This window comes from Monodelphis domestica, chromosome 3 (genome assembly GCF_027887165.1).
Source record: "Monodelphis domestica isolate mMonDom1 chromosome 3, mMonDom1.pri, whole genome shotgun sequence".
NCBI lineage: Eukaryota > Metazoa > Chordata > Mammalia > Didelphimorphia > Didelphidae > Monodelphis > Monodelphis domestica.
Genome location: NC_077229.1, coordinates 219,525,690 through 219,544,979, shown reverse-complemented (window position 1 = coordinate 219,544,979; position 19,290 = coordinate 219,525,690). Strand labels below are relative to the sequence as shown.

At 36.2% G+C, this 19,290-nt stretch overlaps 1 long non-coding RNA gene across 1 annotated transcript; it reads right to left on the bottom strand.

Annotated features, from left to right (window-relative positions):
• Positions 1 to 3,623: 3,623 nt before the first annotated feature.
• Positions 3,624 to 18,940, bottom strand: LOC103096229 (uncharacterized). The gene is made up of 3 exons (XR_008917631.1): positions 18,852 to 18,940; positions 12,500 to 12,552; positions 3,624 to 3,836 (listed from the first exon to the last, which is right to left on the bottom strand). It is a non-coding gene; the product is annotated as an uncharacterized LOC103096229 (long non-coding RNA).
• Positions 18,941 to 19,290: the final 350 nt, after the last annotated feature.

Sequence of the window (19,290 nt, the reverse complement as noted above, 5' to 3'; positions counted from 1 at the left end):
AGTTGTCATATATAGTTATTCTTTTTTAATTTAAATTGCTATATCTCATAAATGATCTAAATGGTGCCTATTTTTCAGACCTTTCATGAGAGGTTCTTATTGTTTTTGTGTCATGTATACCTCTGGTAATCAATAAAGCCTTTAGACCCTTTCTTAGAATAATATTTTAAATGCACAAAATAAAATACAATGTATTTTATTTTTATTTATTTTTACATTTTTAGTGAATTTAGAACATTATTACTTGGTTACAAGAATCATATTCTTTCCATTCATCCCCTTTCCCCCACCCTTCCCATAGCCAATGCATAATTCCATTGGGTATTACACATGTCCTTGATCAGAACCTATTTCCATGTTGTTCATGTTTGCACTACGATGTTTATTTAGAGTCTATGTCCCCAATCATATCCCCTCGACCCATTTATTCAAGCAGCTGTTTTTCTCCTGTGTTTCTACTCCCACGGTTTTTCCTCTGAATGTGGATAGTGTTCTTTCTCTTAGATCCCTCAGTTGTTCAGGATCACTGCATTTCCACTAATAGAGAAGTCCATTACATTTGATTTTACCACAGAGTATAGATCTCTGTGTACAATGTTTTCCTGGTTCTGTTCCTCTCACTCTGCATCAATTCCTGGAGGTCATTCCAGATCGCATGGAATTTCTCCAGTTTATTATTCCTTTGAGCACGATAGTCTTCCATCACTAACAAATGCCACAATTTTTTCACCCATTCCCCAATTGAAGGGCATCCCTCATTTTCCAATTTTTTGCCACCAAAAAGAGTGCAACTATGAATATTATTGTATGGGTCTTTTCCCTTATTATCTCTTTGGGGTACAAACCCAACAGTGCTATAGTTGGATCAAAGGGCAGATAGTCTTTTAGCACCCTTTGGACATATTTCCAAATTGTCCTCCAGAATGGTTGGATTAATTCACAACTCCACCAGCAATGCATTAATGTCCCGGCATTACCACATCCCCTCCAGCATTCATTATTTCCCATTGCTGTCATGTTAGCCAATCTGCTAGGTGTGAGATGATACCTCAGAGTTGTTTCAATTCACATTTCAGTTAAGAGATTTAGAGCACTTTTTCATGTACTTATTAATAATTTTGATTTCTTTGGCTGAAAACTGCCTGTTCATGTCCCTTGCCCATTTATCAATTGGAGAATGGCTTGATTTTTTGTGCAATTGATTTAGCTCCTTATAAATTTGAGTAATTAGACCTTTGTCAGAGGTTTTTGTTATGAAGATTGTTTCCCAATTTGTTGCTTCCCTTCTAATTTTGGCTGAATTGGTTTTGTTTGTACAAAACCTTTTTAATTTGATATAATCAAAATTATTTTACATTTTGTGATTTTTTCCTAATTCTTGCTTGGTTTTAAATCTTTCCTTTCCCAAAGATCTGACATGTATACTATTATATGTTCACCTAATTTATTTATAATTTCCTTCTTTATATTCAAGTAATTCACTCATTATGAGTTTATGTTGGTGTAGGGTGTGAGATTCAAGTAATTCACTCATTATGAGTTTATGTTGGTGTAGGTTGATCCAAACCTAATCTCTCCCATACTGTCTTCCAATTTTCCCAGCAGTTTTTATCAAATAGTGGATTTTGGTCCTAAAAGCTGGAATTTGGGCCAAATCATAGATTGTCTTGCTAAGGTCACTTATCTCAAGTCTATTCTACTGATCCTCCTTTCTGTCTCTTAGACAGTACCATAATGTTTTGATGACCACTGTTTTATAGTATAATTTGAGATCTAAGACTGCAAGGCTACCTTCCTTCATATTTTTTTCATTATTTCTATGGATATCCTTGATCCTTTGTTCTTCCAAATTAACTTTGTTGTGGTTTTTTCAAATCCAGTAAAAAGGTGTTCATATGGTTCCTGTGTTTGTCTCAGCAGATATATTCTTAAGTATTTTATATTGTTTAGGGTGATTTTAAATGGAATTTATCTTTCTAATTCTTGGTTCTTAGATGTGTTGGAAATATATAGAAATGCTGATGACTTATATGGGTTTATTTTGTATCCTGCAACTTTGCTAAAGTTGTTGATTATTTCCACTAGCTTTTTAGTTGATTCTCTATGATTCTTTAAGTAGACCATCATAACATCCCCAAAGAGTGATAGCTTGGTCTCCTCATTGCCTATTTAATACTTTCAATTTCTTTTTCTTCTTTAATTGCTACTGCTAGTGTTTCTAGTACAATGTTAAATGATAGAGGTGATAATGGGCATCTATGTTTCACTCCTGATTTTATTGGGAATGCATCTAGCTTATACCCATTGCAGATGATGTTTGCTAATGGTTCTAGATATATACTATTTATTATTTTTAAGAAAAGCCCTTCTATTCCTATACTTTCTAGTGTTTTCATTAGGAATGATTGTTGTACTTTGTCAAAGGCTTTTTCTGCATCTATTGAGATAATCATGAGATTTTAGTCAGTTTGCTTGTTAATATGGTTAATTATGTAGATGATTTTCTTAATATTGAACCATCCTTGCATTCCTGATTTAAATCCTACTTGGTCACAATGAATAACCTTCGTGATCACTTGTTGGAGTCTTTTTGCTATTATTCTATTTAAGATTTTTACATCTATGCTCATTAAGGAGATTGGTCTTTACTTTTCATTCTCTGTTTTTGACCTATCTGGCTTTGGAATCTGTGAATTTGTAGAACTCCTTCTTTGCTTATTCTGTCAAATAGTTTGTATAATATTGGGATTAGTTGTTCTTTTAATGTTGGATAGAATTCATTTGTGAATCCATCTGGTCCTGGGGATTTTTTCTTAGGGAGTTCTTCGATGGCTTGTTCAATTGATTTTCCTGATATGGTGTTGTTTATGTAGTCTATTTCTTCTTCTCTTAGTCTAGGCAATTCATATTTTTTGTAAATATTCATCCATATCACCTTTATTTCCATATTTATTGCCATATAATCAGGCATAATAATTTTTAATGATTGCCTTAATTTCCTCTTCATTAGAGGTGAGATCTCCCTTTTCATCTTGGGCAATGTCAATTTGGTTTTCTTCTTTCCTTTTTTAATTAGATTGACCATTACTTTGTCAATTTTATTGGTTTTTTCAATGTACCAGCTTCTAGTCTTATTTATTAAATCAATAGTTCTTTGACTTTCAATTTTATTAATTTCCCCTTTGATTTTTAGAATCTCTAATTTAGTCTTTTGTGAGGATTTTTAATTTGTTCACTGTCTAGTCATTTAATTTGCATCCCCAATTAATTGACCTCTGCCCTCCCTAATTTGTTAATATATGAACTCAAGGATATATATTTCCCCCTGAGTACTGCTTTGGCTATATGCCATAGATTTTGAAAGGATGTCTCATCATTGTCATTTTCTTCAATGAAATTATTAATTGTTTCTATGATTTGTCCTTTAACTAACTGATTTTGGAGAATCATATTGTTTAATTTCCATGTAATTTTTGATTTGCCTCTCCATGTACCCTTACAAATTATTATTTTTATTGCATTGTGGTCTGAGAAGTTTGGATTTATTATTTTTGCTCTTTTACACTTGTTTGCCTCTGCTGGAGGCTCAGTACTGTGGGTGGGGGTAGGGTCCTGGCACCTTCCTTCTTCCTTCCCCTTAAATCCAAGCATTCTAGAATTCAGGCTTTTGGGGGGCATACTTTTAAGTTGAGTCTAGCAGGATGGTTCCTTAGCTCTGTCCTGTTGTTAGATTTGGTTTTCAGTCACCTAGGAGCATTTGTTTTTTAGTCAGTAATGAAGGGTTTTCAGGGGTCTGAACTTTTGCTGACTCTAGGCAGCCATCTTGACTCCACCTCCTACAAGGTATTTTAAAGGAAAGGAATTATGTTGAAAAAGAGTTACAAATATGTTTTTAAATTGAGTTGCAGACCTGCATCCCAACTGAAATCTTTCCATGCAACCATTAGGATTCTAAGACCTCTAGGTTAAGAACCTCTGTCTTAGATTATGCTAGTGTAAACTTTATATTCACAAATTTTCTTTGAAACAGATCTAATTCCAAAAGAGGGGACCAAGGTAGTAACTAAGAGCTGCTGGATGGCTTTATGCCCTTTTGCACATGTAATCTATGGATAATACTCGGGCCTACAACCACAAATGTCCTAAGGATTAGACTCCAATTGAACTCTTCACTGCATTAGTACTGAATTGTATATATGGTTAACATTCTTTACATGTTGTTGAAACTATAATTAAGAGCCCAGCAACAAAAGCTTTTTCTATTAGTGTTGTCTTTGGCTATTGATTTTGAAGAGATATAATTTCTACCAGCAATTAGTACTTACCAGATTGCCATAACAATCAAGTCATTTTTTTTGTTTGTTTTTTGAAAAAGAGAATCCTGGCTTAATGGGGGAAGAGCGATGGGAATATGCCAAGAAAATGGCCCTCTCTTTTTTACCTTTATAGATTTATCTGAAAATATTTTTAAGGCACATATGCTGATGATACTCCCATTAATCTCAAACAAATTGAATCATTCTGTGGTACATTGCAAGGTAATACATTTCTCTTTGATTTATTTTTTTACAGTGAATTTAGAGGCAATGATCCAGTTGTAGACAGTTAGAAAAGCAAGAATGATGCACATTTCCTGCATTCTCCTTTTTCCTCTTATTGGTCATATGACTTTACAATGTTAATTTTCTTTATTTGAGTTTCAACTTTATTATAAGAAAAATGAAGAAGTGGGAAAGGTTTGGACAATGTTTATAACTAAGGATTCTTAATTCTCTAGCATCCCTTAGTTCTAGGTTCCTGCAGGAGAGATAAAGCTGAATTAGGATTCAGTATCTAGCCCCATTACACCTCTAGGTATCTTCTTACTATTACTTTGCCAAAGTATCACTATAATTTCAGGGGCAGATGCATCTATAATCAAAGGGCCATTTAACTTTTAATTCATACAGAAAGATCAAAAGCAAGACCATTAAACACCTCCTGGTGTGCTCTGAGATTTTTATTACTAAAGAAGAGAGCTGAAAGCAAAATAGGTTGGCAGACAATTAATCCTTCTTGACTATCAACAATATAAAAACAACACAAACTTGAGGAGCATCCAAGTAAGATCATAGTTCCCAATGCCTGAATCTGGTGAATAATAGCACATCTGTTCATGGATGGGAAGGCAAGAGGTTATAAGTGAACATAAAAATTACTTGGTAAATAATTGAAATCAAGTGAATACTAAAACTATCTTTCACCTTCCTTGCTCCCTACAACAATGCTGTCATTTTAATTCCCTTTAAGACTTTAGGTAGCTAAGAGTAGAACATGTCTGAAATGATCTCAGGGCTGGGGATGTTGAAGGTGGTCTATTGCTTGAGCTCATGAGTTCTGAGTTGAAATAAGCCTTAAGTCTATCCATGCCAAGTCTGGAAAACATTTAAGAGACCTCCCTGGCTCCCAACATGAGTGGTTGCTGTAGCTCCAGTCTGAAAGAGATTTCACAGATTCAGTTACAGAGGCAGAAAGAGACAGAGAGAGATAAAGAGAGACATAGAATTTAAAATAAAAAAGTACTTTAGACACAGAAAAATATTTTGCATAAATATAGGAAATATATGACTATTTTATGTAGTCATATGATACTAGCTATTTATTCTATACCCAGGTTATGAACATATGTAGAAATTTGTTGACATGAATACAGGTTATGCAAATGGCTAGTATATCTGAGTTGGGGGAATAATCTAGAGAACTCAAAAAACAAAGAGGCAGGTTTTATGTTTTAAAAAAGTTTTTTAAAACTTTTGAAAGAATTTTGATAAAGATAGTCATACACACATACATATTTTGGACAATGTGGGAACTTTTATTCCTGACTGTGAATATTTATTACAATTTTTTAAGAGAAAATTCTTATTCTAATGTGGGGGAGTAGGAAAGAGAGAAAATAAATCCTTATTACTTGAAAATGGAGTGGGGGGGGAGAGATATTATACTGCTAAATCCTTTATCTTGTTCTGGAATGACTGAAAATGGAGAAAATGCTTATCTAAGCAGAAACTTCTATTGCTTTTCTAAGAGTCTAATAGCTTCTAAAACTTCCTAAAAACCTTCAGGTTTTTTTTTTTCCTTACACATATTTGAGTAGCCTTAAATATTTCTCCTGAATTTAAAATGAATTGGTTACTGCCTAAGGACTGTCACATAGTGAAAGATCTAAGATATTATCAGTTAGAGGAGCTTTTTCCCACTCTATGGAATTCAGCCTCTTTTTTATTTCAAAGTCAAACCCTTTCTTCTGAGGCACAAAGAGATTAGATGTCTTAACAGAGGTCATAGCTAGTTATGTGTCAGAGGTAGGATTTGAATCCACCTTGTTGTTTTTCATCCTTTGTTTTAGAAGACCGATGATACCGCAATGCTGCAGTCAGTGCAGAGGTGTTCCCTCTGCCACTGATCAGATTTATATGAGTTCAGAAAGCACGACTATATATCAGACACAGAATGGTCTATTAGAACATTAAGAGATGAAGTGATTGGATTTGCTCAATTCACATTTCCTTTTGCTTCTAGGATCCTTTTCTGCTCATGTTATACAGAGCCCTTTGGAACTAGGTACTCTAGCTCCAAGAGCAGTAGTCTATCCTCTAGATGAATAGTAATCAATCAATTAAGATTTAGTATGTACCTACTATGTGTCAAGCTTCATACTAAATACCATGAATACAAACAAGAGGCAAAAGACAGTCTCTGCCTTTAAGGAACTCACAATTTAGTGCGTGTGTGTGTGGGGGGGGTGAAAACATGGAATAAATAAATATACATAAAAAAAAATATATATATATATAAAATATATAAAAAATAAATAAATAAATGCAGAACATGCTGTATAAAGGATAAATAGGAAGTGATTAACAAAGGGAAACCACTACAACTAAGATGGTGTGTGAGAGGCATTTAGTAAAGTACAGGATTGTATTTGGGACTTAAAGAAAGTTAGGGAGGTCAGTAAGTAAAGAGGAAAAAAGAAAGCAATCCAGGAATGGAGGAGAGTCAAAGAAGATGCCCAGAGTGGAGAGATAGAGTTTCTTGTCTATAGAAAGACCAGGAGGTCAGCCTCATTGTCATCATTGACATCCAATAATGTAGAAAGAATGTTGGTCTTAGAGTCAGAACTTTAGGTCAAACCCCAATTCTGCCTTTTGCCTCCTCAGACAAATCACAACCTCTATCAGTCCAAATTTTCTTATCAATAAAATGAAGGGATGAGACTAGATCAGTGGTGTCAAACTCAAATAAAAATTAGGGCCTTTAATTTAAATATAAAGATCCCTGGAAACTGCATACTGGCTTAATTTTAAAATATATTATCTATGTTTTGTTATATTTTTATTTATCTTGTTAAATATTTTCCAATTACATTTTAATTTGGTTCAGAACAAAATGAGGAGTATTGTGGGCTTTGGGTGGTAAATAGACTCCACATATAGCACTTCTGGTCAAGATGCCATATGTGTCATTTTATAAAGCCCTCTTAGTATTAAATCTAGGATCCTATGGCTACAAGTAAATGAATTTTCTAAAAGCAAGGGAATATATTCCATTCAAAGGATCATAACCTGTCTTCCAGCATCCCTTTATCCTGAACAATCAAGTAATGTCTTCCTTCATTCCTCCAGAGTTGTAAAGGAAATTCCCAGGACACCATTTCATTCACTCAATGACACTTATAGTCAAGATACACATGAATTTAAAGAAAGTTGCCGTAGGTTTCTAGTACCCCGTGGGTCATCAATTGTGACAGATACAATCAACAATTCCTCAGTTTTTGTTTTTGTTTCTCTCCCAGTCAGGCTGCGTCTTGACAACATTAAATGCTGCATGATGTCTGCTTGAAGTAAATATCCAAGGGCCATCCATGAGTAGGTGGTCAGCCTTGCAAAAGCACTGAAGAAAATATTGATGAGTAGGTCCTGGGTGGCAGATAAGGAAAATTAACCAACCTACTATGTCTCTATCTCAAAATCTCTCAGTACTGAGCCACTCATCCCTTCTGGAAATTTTCCCATAAAGGCGATTTTAAACCTATTTGACTTTGCTCAAAGCATGGACCTCACAGTTTGGCTTGGTTTCTCATAGACTCCAATACCTCACAGCAGCTTCTAGAAAGCCAAGAGTGTGAGCAGGGACAAATCTAAGTAAAGGAAAGCATTCGCCTTCAACATGGGCCTTCTTTCCATGCATGCCACTGCAAGGGTTGTATTTGCCTGTCGATATCTTCAATCACACATCCCTTGCTGTTGCTTATTGCTTAATGAAGAAACAGACGGCATTGCCTCACATCTAATAGTTGTTAATAGCCTAATAACATTAACGTATGCAATATTGAACTGAATCTCAAGTCTGACAGGGGCCCACATGTGTGGAAACGTAATTATGGTGGAAACATAATGATAAATCACTGTAGTTTCTCCCTGCCTTAATAAACTGTCAGGAACTACCAAATGAGCCAAAAGTAATTAAGGGAAGCATCAGGAACTTGGACTGAAGGCCCAGGATGATTTTAAAAGAAGGAATGGTCTTCCATTCCCAGTCCCCATCCACCTGCCCCCCCAAACAGCTTGCATAAACTGGAGGCAATAGCTATTACACTGATTAATCTTAGGCCATAATCTTTTTCTTTCTCTCATACTCCTTTTCTTTCTTCTGCCTGGAAAATGACATTTAATTTTTATAATTAGTTCAATTTAAGAAATGCTTATTAAATGCCTACTATGTGCCAGACACTGTGCTAAGCCCTGCAGATACAAAAAAAAAAAGGGAAATTTCTCAAACAAGATAAGAGAATTTCTTAGGCATGCAAATGACTCATAAAATTCCTTTTATCTCTGGGCCTTATCGTGATCTGTATAGATAGAGGCAATTTTTACTTAATGTGCTAAAAGAAGAGAATGCCACCATCACTTAATCCTTCATGACATCTTTGTGAGAGTTGATGGAAATATGTTATTGAGCACTACTTCAGGGGTGGGGTGGTGATGGGGGGGGGCATTGGCTTTCAGAAAAATCTCCTATTTCAAGCATCTCTCATCTTCAAAAAAGTCTGTTCTTTTGACTTGGATAAGTGTACTTATGGATTAGTATTTGTACATGCAAACTGTTCCTACATTAAGGAGGGTCTAACAAAAGTATTAAATTAAACTAAATTTCTAATAGCCATATATAGTCCCCAGTCTCCTTCCAGCACATTCTCCAGACTTTTATTTCTGATGTCAAGAACCCTAGAACTTCAGAGCTGGTCTCTTTAAGATCAGTTTTCTTCTTGGGTGTACATGTATCTTTTGGGTTGGAGTGGGAGTGTTTGCATATGATAATCGGACGTGGAGAATACAGATCCCTCTAGCTATCAAGTATAATGACAAGTGCTAGAAGCAAGATCTGTTGATTTCTACCATTTCTAATATAATGTTCTTCCCATTTATCCTCTTCTATGTCTTTTTCTCTCTCTCTCTTCTCTCACTCTTTGCCTCTTTATCTCTGTCTCTGTCTGTTTCTTTCCCTCTGTGTCTCTGTCTCTTTCTCTTACACACACATACAAATATAGATCTAAACACAAATCTGGTTAGTATTTTTTTAGTTTTTTTAATGCCTACCTTCTATCTTAGAATAGATATTAAGTATAAAAATATTATAATAGATAAAACTTTAAAAAAAAAAAGGAAAAGTAAGGACTAGACAATGGGATTTAATTGATTTTTCTGGCTCATAACTAGAAAGTATCTGAGGCCAGGTGTGAGCCCATGGCCATTTCTGATAGAATCAGTCTATCCACAATATTTATAGAATTCCTGCTTTGTAGAATACTAAATTATAGGAATGAGAGAGGATCGACATAAGAGAAATAAGATTATATATCTAAAATTATGAAGGGTCTTAATTGTCATTTAGTACAAACTTTTCATTTTGCAGGTGAGGAAACACATTTAGAGAAATAAAATTACTTTCTTATAGTCACACAGGTACCAAGCATCAGAAGTGGGATTTGAACCCAAATCATCTAGCACCAGGACTACTACTGTACCAGAATGCCATCAAGAGGTTCTACTCTAAAAGAAAAGAAAAGGGATCATACATTGAAACCACAAAGAAAGGCAAAGACTGAAACAATGAGTGGAAGATGGGAAGAAAGGAGTCAGTTGTTCTTTATGGCCTATGGAATGGTACCACTCTACTATACCATGTTTTGAGTAACTGATCCTATAAACACTTTACTAATAGTTTACTAATACCCACTGAAATTCTACCCTAATGTCCCATTGTGATACACAGGTGGTTCTGAGTTCTCTAAGCCTTTGTTATTCACATAAAATCTTGGTTAGATCCTACCAAGCTAGAAAGACTTTGAATCTTGGCCCATAGAACACTGCCTGTCATCTGAGGACCAGCCTAGCTCATCACTAAATTGGCCTAAAGTGGTGTATCATTTGGACAAAACAAAATCATAAAGACCACCTATGGTTAAGTTCTAAAAGGACCATGATCCATATTGTCAGAGAGAATTCTGTATCAATGAAATCTCAAATCCTTGAGGCACCAAAAATATTGAATTTGTTATTTGCCCTTTGAGATGCAACATGGAAGATGAACTGTGTTCTGGTCCTGACTCTGACACCTACCAACTGTGTGATAATTGGCAAATTCCCTTATCTCCCAATGCCTCTGATGGCTCTCTGAGATTATATGTGACAGATGAGTTGCCAGCTTCCCTATACCAATGGAATTATTGGTATATATATATATATATATATATATATATATATATATATATATATATATATCCTTCCCAGAATTTCCATAATGTAAGTGCCTACTGAAACATTTCATAGAAGCAAAAAAAAAAAAAAAGAAGAATTGGGAAGGTTAAAGCAACATATACAAATTCTGAAGTTGTGTCAGAACTTCATGCCTCACACACACATTGTAACATATACCAGTTCAACTCTTGGGCAGTGAACATCACTGAATAATGTATATTTAAGTTACTGTTAATAAGAGAGATAGAGAGAGAGCTCCATTTTCCCCCCAAATAAGTGTCCCTAGAGGCTGGAAATAGTCCCAGGTAAAATGCCCAGTGGGAATGGCATGAGGGAATAGAGCCAGCAATAGGAAATTAGGTGTCAGGGGAACAAAGAAGAGAAAAGCAAGAAAAGTTTAGAGAAATGACTATAAGCATCAATTCAGAATCTACACATTTGGGGCTGCATCACAACTAAGCCTTTTGAGATTCATCTGTCACTAGACAGTACTAAGCACACTGTGTTTAAAGGAAATCTTTGTTCCAATTCCCTCCCGACCAGAAAAAGCTGCTGAGTTCACTCAACCCTATCTTTATCCTTTACAAAGGAAAACTATAGAGAGAATAGTCTCACTCCCAAGGGCTTCACTAGCTCTTCGTATTTAACTAGCTCTGTCTAACCAGACAAGAGCTTAAACTTCAGCCATTCAACTGCTACAGGCATTGGGAAACAAAGAAAGCTACTAAGATGCTTTTATTTTCTTTCTTTAGGGGTTTCTCAAAGTTTAGGTGTCCCAGAGTGGAATCCTTTTTAACTGGGTCACCTAAAGTACTTCACAAAGAGCTGAAAACTTTGCAAAATATACAATGGTTATAGCTTGCTTGATTCTTTTTTTTTTAAAGTTGAATATTTGGCACCCAAATAATAATGAATAGTTCTACCTATTCCGAAGGAAGATTATCAAAAGATGCCTTTACTGACCCATTAAGAACATAATAAGGAGACAGATCTCATTCTCATCTTTCTTCTGTAAGAACCTCTAATACATCACTTCATTCTGCAATTCATAGAATCAGAAGAATAAGGCATATGGGAAGAGATCTCAAAGGTCTCAAACTTTTCTTAAAAGTAAGTTTAAGAATTATGTTATATTCCACTGAATATTTTTTCCAAATAAATCTTTGTAAAAATAAAATTTACCAGGATTCCTAACGTGTAATCCATCTGTCCTTTGCAACAACTTGGTAAAGAAGGTTCTGTAGGTATTATTGTTCACATAAGTGTGACTGTTGTTATTCAGTCATTTCAGTTATATTTGACTCTCTGTGTCCCCAGTTGAGGTTTTCTTAGCAAAGACACAGTTCTTTACTATTTCTTTCTCTAGCTATACATAGACTAATTCAGATAAATTAGCATTTGTCCTATTTTAAAGATGTACAAAGGAAGATGATTCTGGTAAGTGTCTAGTCAACAGGTTACAGGATTTATACTCCTAGTATTATCATGGATCTATTGAAAGAACACTGGAATTGCTATTAAAATCCTCATTCTGCTATTTTTCTCCCTATATTACTATAGACAAATCACTTAATCTCAGAGCCTTAGTTTACTTATCTTTAAAATAAGGGGCTTGGACTCATTGAAGTCTGAGTTCCACTGTAGATTTAAAACTATTATTCAATGATCTTGACTTAAATTCTGGTTCAACTACTTACCACGTATATCATCTTGAGCAAATTTCATCCTCTCTGGGTCTCAGTTTCTTTATCTGTAAAACAAGAGAGTTGAATTTATTTTTATATGTTTCTTTCAACTCCAAATCCCCTGACCTAATATCTTTCAATAACCTATTCCATTATGTCATGAACCTTTCTTATTATATCCTTAGACATAGCTTAAATTATCTCCTTGATCTTAAATCCTTTAATTCTTCACTTGTGCTGCCTATGGTTAATATGATATGACCCATATACCAAAAGACATTCAGTAGATAAACCCTAACTTTTCTTAATATAAGTTTAAATGGACAGAAGACACATACCATTGAGGTGCAAATTATTCTTTTTCAGTCATTTTTCAATCATGTCTCACTCTTTTTGAACTCATTTGAGGTTATCTCAACAAAGATATTGGAATGCCATTTTGCCATTTTCTTCTCCAGCTTATTTAAAAACAAGGAAACCGAGGCCAATAAGGCTAAATGACTTGCTTGGGGTCACACAGCAAATAAGTATCTAAGAAAAGATTTTAACTGAGGAATGTGTTTTCCTGACTTTAGGCCAGGTGCTTTATACAGTAGCTGCCCTAGCACAGTTGCAACTACAAGCTAATTTGGAGTCAAAATATCTTAGATCACATCTACATTCTACTACTATTTATTTGACCTTGCAAAAGTCATTTAATATCATTGTGCTGTTTTTTTTAAACTAGAAAATGATGAAGTTGATGGTCTTAAATGTCCCTTTCAGCTCTGGATCTACCATTTTATGTCAATTTCTCCCATCATCTTGCAAACTCTCTCTAAAAGCAATTCAGGTCTTTAGTGATATTTCCTTAAGTTATCATTAAAGTGGTTATGCTTAGAGAGATAAAAACATTGTGAAGGAAAATAAGCATAGTGTCAATTAACTTAACCAAATAAAATGAAGTATTTACCATTGTTTCAACACAGAAATCAATAAAAGGTATTTTATTTTGTACCTTGTTGCAAATATGCAAAGCAATTACTGAAGGGGAGACAGATCAGGTCACTGGTGTTTGAGCTGTAAATTAGTTGAACCATTTTGGAAAACAATTTGTAATTATATCCTAAATGTGGCTAACCTGTATATACTCAGTGATACCCCTATTAAGCATGTAATCCAAGGAGGTCAAGGACCATAATCAAAGAGCTATATGTATAAAAATACTCATAGAAACACTTTTTGTTCTGGCTAAGTACTGAAATCAAAACTGGAAATAGTTGAACTAATTATCTACTGTGAATTTAATAGAATTTTATTGGTCCATAAGAAACAAAGAATATGATGATGAATTGTGAGAAATATGGGAACACTTCCTCCAATGAAGTTAGAAGAATCAGGCAAATAAGGGCCACAAGAATAATGTGAGGGAAAACAGTGGAAAACAGTTCTGAAAAACCTTCAAACTCTACCTACAGCATTGAATGAATATAACTTAAAATAATAAAAGAGGAAAGACATCTTCCACTCCATGACAAAGGAATTAGATGGATCAAAAGAACAGAACCAGAACTTCTGGGTAATCTTGGCTGCAATCTAGACGCCACACGCTTCCTCTCCCCGGCACCGAATGAAATAGACTACATCAAAAGAGCATAAAAATCACCTTTGGAGGAACAGAAGGACTCCCTAGTACTCCCCAGTACACCACAGAGGCGAAGGTACATGGGGTTTGAACATTTCCACACTATAATAAGAAGGAGGTATGGCTTGCACAGAAACGTAAACTGAGCCACCCTTCCCCTCCCTACCTCCCCCACCAAACCAGAGTGAGCTACCGGAGCCCTCACTGGGACAGCGAGTGAGTGGGGAACGTCTCTGTCTGTGGGGGGGGGCACTCCAGGGTCCTTGGGATCTGGGGACTGCCAGGAACAAACATCTCAGGGTGGTTTCATGGGAGAACCCGGCGCTGATCACAGGGGTTCCTCAGAGCTGTACTTGGGGTGGTTGTGCTGAGCATCTGGGTGGAGCTAAACACCAGGGGTGGACCACGTGCTGATTATCTGGGTGGAGCTGAACACCTGGGCAGTTTGGCTGTGATCAGGGACCCAGCACTCTAAGAAACCTTGGAGGCTGGGAAGAACTAGTCTGAGACAACCTAAATTCACAGAAAACCCGCCCATATCACCCTGACCCCAGACCAAAAAGGAAAGGGGAATAAAACCACCAAAGGGATGGCTCACATGGCCCAAAATCAAGCCTCCAGGAAGAAAGGGAAAAATGTGATGATTGAAAACTTTTATGATGGAAGTACCCAAGGAAAAGAAGAGAATGAGGATGAAATCCAAAAAAAAAATCAGACCATGCCTCCCAAAATGGAAACTATCAACAACCTCTGGAAGATCGCAAAGTGGAACTTATCCAAAAGATGGAAACCTGGAAAGAAAAATGGGAGAAAGAGATCAGCAGTCTGACAGATAAGACTGCTCAATTGGAAAAAGAGCTCGAAGCATCCAATAGAAGGGCAGACAAAGCTGAAAAGCAAAACCAGTCCCTAACGACCAGAATTAAGCAACTCGAAGAAAGTGAGATCATAAAACAGCAAGAACCAATAAAGCAAAGCCAAAAATTTAATGAATTAGAAGAAAACATAAAATATCTCACTGAAAAGGTCACTGTCTTGGAAAACAGAGGAAGAAGAGACAACCTCCGAATTATCGGTCTCCCAGAAAAACCAGAGATAAACAATAAACTCGATGTTATTCTACAGGAGATTATAAAAGAAAATTTCCCACACGTTCTGGAGCAAGGGGGCAAAATAGAAATAGAAAGGGTTCATAGAACACCCTCTATACTAAATCCCCAAAAGACAACCCCTAGGAATGTAATTGCCAAATTCAAGAGTTTCCAAGAAAAGGAGAAAATCCTACAAGAAGCCAAGAAGAGGAGCTTCAGATATAAGGGGGCTCCCATAAGGATCACACATGACTTAGCGGCTAACACACTAAGAGACTGCAAAGCATGGAACACGATATTTAGAAAGGCAAGAGAGCTGGGTCTCCAACCAAGAATCAACTACCCAGCAAAACTGACTATATACTTCCAGGGGAAAGTAAATAGAAGATTTCCAAGCATTTGCTAAGAAAAGACCAGAACTTAGTGGAAAATTTGATATCCAAGCACAGAAAGCAAGAGAAACATGAAAAGGTAAATATGAAAGAAAGGGAAAAGGAGATAAACCTTATATTTTTCTTTAAGTCAAACTCTCTTCTATAAGGACTACGTTTACATCAAATTATATATATTAATATGTGGGGAAAATGTAATGTGTAACTCTCAAAAATTGTATGCATCATAAGAGTAGTTAGAAGAAACATGTATAGGGAAAGATTGGGGCATTAAGAAGATTTGGGGAAAGTGGGGGCAAAGAAAGGAAAAGGGAGGGGGGAACCATCAATAACACTAAGATTTACTTCAAGAAATAGAGGGGGACATAATAGAATAATCTTTCCCATATAAAGATACACATGGGAAGGGGAGGGGAAGAACTCTCATATGAGAAGGAGAGGAAGAGAGCGTGAAGTGGAATTACTTATACCTTACTCTCAGTGAAATCAAATCTTAGAGGGAAGAACATCTACATCCAGTGGGATCCTGAATTCTATCTCATCCATTAGGGCAAGAAAGAAAGGAAAATTAAGGACGGGGTTGGGGGAGGGAGTATAAAAAGGGAGGGAAGGAGAGGGGGGAGGGGAAGGGAGCATAAAAAGGGAGGGGTTAGAAAGGGAAGCATCTCAAGGGAGGGGTCTAGGGGGATTGACCTAAAGTAAGTCATTGGTTCAAAAGGAGATAGCTAAAGAAGAAAGGTCAGAACTAGGGGAAGATATCAAAATGCCAGGGAATCCACAAGTGACAATCATAACTTTGAATGTGAATGGGATGAACTCACCCATAAAACGTAGACAAATAGAAGATTGGATTAGAACCCAAAACCCTACCATTTGTTGTCTTCAAGAAACACATATGAGGCGGGTTGACACTCACAAGGTTAGAATTAAAGGTTGGAGTAAGACCTTTTGGGCCTCAACTGATAGAAAGAAGTCAGGAGTTGCAATCATGATATCTGACAAAGCCAAAGCAAAAATAGGCCTGATCAAAAGGGACAGGGAAGGTAAATATATTTTGCTAAAAGGGAGTATAGACAATGAGGAAATATCACTAATCAACATGTATGCACCAAACGGAATAATAGCATCCAAATTTTTAATAGAGAAACTAGGAGAATTGAAGGAGGAAATAGACAGTAAAACCATATTGGTGGGAGACTTGAACCAAACACTATCAAATTTAGATAAAAAGAACAGAACCAGAAATGTATTCTCATAAGCACAATATCCTCATCTTTGTTTTGCCTAACAAAATAAAGTTCCACTGGGGAGAAGGGTAGTGGGAATAATCATGCATTCACAAATGTTTCTCATGGACTAAGTGGTGGGCATTGGTGGGCAGTAATAGGTATGGGGAAAAGGTATACAGTAGGGCCCCTTTATCCACAGTTTGTGATTTTAAGTTATCCATGGAAGTGGCCATGGTTTCAGTTACCCTAACCACAAAGTACTGGAAGTTTGCCTAAGAAGTACTGTTAAGCTCTCTTCTGCTTTCACTTGCAGTTTTTTCACCTTCACTTTTTAAAGGCTTTTTTTTTTGTGGGAATTGGGAAGGTGGAAGAGCAACTACCCAGGGGGCAGAAGCCAGAGGGAGAGCCTATATAAATGAGGTCAGCTGATGTTTACTTACATCCTAGGTTCCACAGTAAGTCTTGGAACATATTCTTGGCAGATACAGAGGCCCTACTGTATTTTACTCATTGAAATTAATTGATTTAAATATTAATGGTTTCAAATTTTTAAGTATTATGTTGTGTTATGTTCATTATTCTTTCCAAATGAATATTTTTTTAAAAATTCATTTGCCAAAGTTTTGCCACACATTATCTCTCCTTTAGAAAAATTCTGTCAAGAAGATGCTGCAGGTTTTATTGTCCCCATTTTATAGATGATGGGAACTGAGCTCCAGGGTGTTTTAGGGACTTACCCATGGGCACAGAGTCAACCTTAGGGAACAGGCAGGGTGTGACTGCAGATTTCTGAATATCAAGGCTGTTAAACAGTGTGTCAAGGCCACTACACTGCACTTCTGAATAAGGACATTAAGAGTATGGAAACAAATGTGTCATAACTCCTCTCATTTCCTCTGTGCCCAATCCAGTTTGAGCTGAAGTGTTAAGAATCTGGATGTTTGCACCTCCCAGTTTTCATGGGTGATTGTCAGAATCAACAAACAGGTCCCTCTACCCCTTGGAGCTGTAATCACAGTTTTTTAAGACACATCTGTGGCAGGAGAACAGGTGGTTTGCCTCAATCCTTTGGGTTCCTGAGAGAGGAGTGAATCAGGTCTTGAGAGATCTGGTGCAGCTGGCAGGGGTTCAATCATTCCAAGATTCCTTATTGTATTCTGGCAAGATAGGAGTGTTTCAAGAACAACAAAGCCTCTCTCAGCTTTGATTTGGCCCCACTGCTCACAACAGCTGTGAAAAGAATAAGGTCAGTGTGGTCTGCTAAAGGACTGCTGGATTGGGGGTTGGCTGGTTGTTTTCTTGTGTTTTTTTTATTTTCTTTCAGAAAAGAGAACTAGGATTCTTCATGAATACGCAGGGAGAACATTAAAGAAAATATATGAGATTTGTTTGAAGCTAAAATATTTGTGGTCCTCAGTTTCAGTCCCATTTATGATTTTCACTATTGGAGCAAATTAATGTTCTAAACTTTGGAGCTATGATCTTTCGTATACATAAGAGTTAAATGAATGAGGAAGTGGGAAACATTGTACATTTCTTTATAAGCCTAAAGGAAGTATTACAAGATTCTTGATAATACTGAGCCCTAGAGCTACTGTCTGATAAAATTACATTAGGAAAAGTGAGATTAGATTATTTTTGGACCAAGGTTGTGATTTCATTGGTATAGAGAACTCCTAGGCAGGAAATGACTGCTGCCAAGGTGGATAGATCCTTAGACTGGAACTTGTAATCACAGAAAGTAGTCTGGGGCACTGAGAGTTTAAGGGACTTGCCCAGGGCTCAGCAGCCAGCATACCTCAAAAACATGACTTAAGCCCAGGTTAACTTTTAGATAGCACAGAAGATAGAGTCCTGGGCTTGGCATCAGGAAGACCTGAATTCAAATCTTCTCTTAAACACTTTGGGCAAATCACTTAATTCTGTATGCCTCAATTTTTTCAACTTTAAAATGGGATGATAATAATAATCTCTATCTTCTAGGGTTTCTATAAAGGTTGAATGAATTAATATATGTAAAGTACTTACCACAGTCCCTTGCCTATAGTAGGCACTTAATTGTCTTTCCCTTCACTTTATTTCCCTTCCTTTCCTTGCCTTCCCTTCTCTTCTCTCCCCCTTTTAAGAAAGGAATCAGATGAGGAAATTATTAATCTTGAAATAAAGAAAGCCAAAGTGTCAGATTTTAAAGGAAATGAGAGGAAGAGAAACATAAATATAAACACATATGTGTATACATAAATATGTATGTATAATATTTTCCCTCAATTATATGAAAAAACAATTTTTAACATTAGTGGGTTGTTTTTTGTTTGTTTGTTTCAGCCAAATTCTCATCCTTCTTCCCCCACCCCTTAGATGGCAAACAATCCAATATGGATTTTACCTGTATAACAGTGTAAAACATTTTTCATATTAATCATTTGTGAAACAGAATTCAAACAAATAAAAGTGAAGAAAAAAAGAG